We start from the raw sequence: 2,500 nt of genomic DNA on the forward strand, positions 1-2,500 counted from the left end.
ACACACACACACACACACACACATACATTCGTACGCACACAAACCGCATACGCGCACGCATCCACGAAAACACACATACACATACGCACGGTCGCACACACACACACACACATACACACACACACACGCACACGCACACACACACACACACACGCACACACACACGCACACACACACACACACACACACACATTCGTACGCACACAAACCGCATACGCGCACGTATCCACGAAAACACACATGCAGATACGCACGGTCGCACACACACACACACACACACACACACACACACACACACACACACACACACACACACACACACACACACACACTTTGGCCATTCCATTCTTCATAGTGTGGATTGGTACAGTGGCGGCTTTCTTTTTCTTTTTTTTCTTCTTTCTTTCTTTCTTTCTTCCTTTACTCTTCTTTTTCTGTTGGTCCCTCTGCCAGTCTGTCTCTTGACTGTATGACCATGCAGCAAATCAAATCAAAAATACTTTATCAATCCACTTGGAAATTCATTCGTGCAATCACACGCTCATTATAGATACAGACAAAATAATGATCAGACAAACTATAAAAGAAAAACAAGAGAGAAATAATTAAAACCAGTCAAATAAAACAAACAAACAAACAAAAAAATCCACGAGAACTCTCCGGAGGCTCCAACCTGGAGCTAACACAACAGGAGGAGAATATGAATCGGAAACAAGCCCCTTCCACCTCCAACCTCCAGCACAAACACCCTCCCCCTACTCCGCCCCTCCCCCCCTAATCCCCCCCAACCCACCCACACCTCCTTGGACAGGTTAACAGGTTCAGTAAGGTCAGAAGAAAAACAAGAAGCGGTGCTGACCTCTGGCCAACTGCTGATAACGCACGTGGAGACAGACGAGGCACGTGTTTCTTGCTGTCCAGACACGGGGCACGCCCACTCCCCACACCCCACATCCCACACCCCACACCATCACCCACCCACCCACGCAATATCACCCACCCACCCACACACCCACGCACCACGAGCTGAGCACGTTTCGTGCATGTTCAGTATTTAATCAAACTGATTCATTCGTTCATTCATTCTTTCTTTCTTTCTTTCTTTCTTCTTCTTCGTTCATGGGCTGCAACTCCCACATTCACTCGTATGTTACACGAGTGGGCTTTTATGTGTATTACCGTTTATAACCCCCCACCCCAACCCACCCCGCCAAATAGGCAGCCATACTCCGTTTTCGGGAGTATCAACTGCCCAATTCTAAAAACAACAAACAACAAAAACAAACAAACAAACAAACAACAACAACAAAACAACAACAACAACAACAAAAAACAAAAACAAACAAAAACAAAACAAAAACAAAAAACAAAAAAACCCCAAAACATTCTCAACTATTTTTTTTTTTAATATAGAAAGTTTCAAGAATAAGATAAACTGGAAAATGAAGCGTCAAAACGTGACCAAACTTTCTACCCAAATATGTTATGGAACCAAAAAAAAAAGGGGAATATTTAAAAGCTTCAAAAGCTTGCCTTGTCGGCAATATCCACACTTCTTCCACTGCACTGTACTCTTTCCATTCAGTTTCGTTTCGAAGACGGAAAAAGTTGTAAACTGGTTAAAAACATTGTGATATATACCCCCTTTTTTTTTCGCGGGACGGTTGGCCTTCGCCGATTTGTTTGTCGGCCAAGTAAAGTCTTGCTGTGCTTGTGCCCCAGCGTCGATGCTTCTCGTTCTCTCTCTATTGACTTCTTCCTCCACTACTCGTTCATTATTCATTTTCTTCACTTTATTTATATCTCAGCTTACATCAATAAACATAATCTAAACAGACATGGATGTGTATAATATTTCTTCGGGATGAATTTAACTCGAAGGTCTGTTAGGGCTGGGCACTTCAAAACAAAATGAACTTCATCCTCTCTGGATTCCTCGCACAGAGGACATAATAACTGAATTATTCACGGTTTTATAACGATATCTGTGCACTTTTATATCAGAAATACCAAATCTAAATCTAGTTAGAGTACATCGTAGGTGTCTGTTCACGTTACACAAAAGGTATCTCCTCACTGTATGATTAAACATATACATTCTATACATACTAAACCTTTCACTTGAACGAATGTGGCTGTGAGAGGGGGAGAGAGAGATTGAGAGAGAGGGAGAGACGCTTTCAGACGCTTTTTATTGACATTGGTCTAACTACAGCCCTTATGTCAAGGGGGTCAATTCTAAGTTACAGCGTCATATGTATTGGGATGAAAGAAAACAAACAACAATAAATAAAGCAAATAATGTCAATAACCCAATTAACCCCCCCCCCAAAATTACTTAATCGTACATTTGTGTATGTGCCAATACATGTACGCCACCATAGTAGTGAAACAACATACAATAGACTATACACATACAATGTGACCATCAAGTGTATACAGCTGTACCAGGCTAATCATATAACTAATGATGATTATGTGTTATTACTATCTATTTTCC

The 2,500-nt window shown here is 41.8% G+C and overlaps 1 protein-coding gene across 1 annotated transcript in view; it reads right to left on the minus strand.

The window, feature by feature from the left end:
- LOC143290219 (uncharacterized) overlaps positions 1–2,500 on the minus strand; it is a 100,651-nt gene that overhangs the window by 30,338 nt on the left and 67,813 nt on the right. The window lies entirely within an intron of this gene.

Source organism: Babylonia areolata, chromosome 15 (genome assembly GCF_041734735.1).
Source record: "Babylonia areolata isolate BAREFJ2019XMU chromosome 15, ASM4173473v1, whole genome shotgun sequence".
Classification (NCBI taxonomy): Eukaryota; Metazoa; Mollusca; class Gastropoda; order Neogastropoda; family Buccinidae; genus Babylonia; species Babylonia areolata.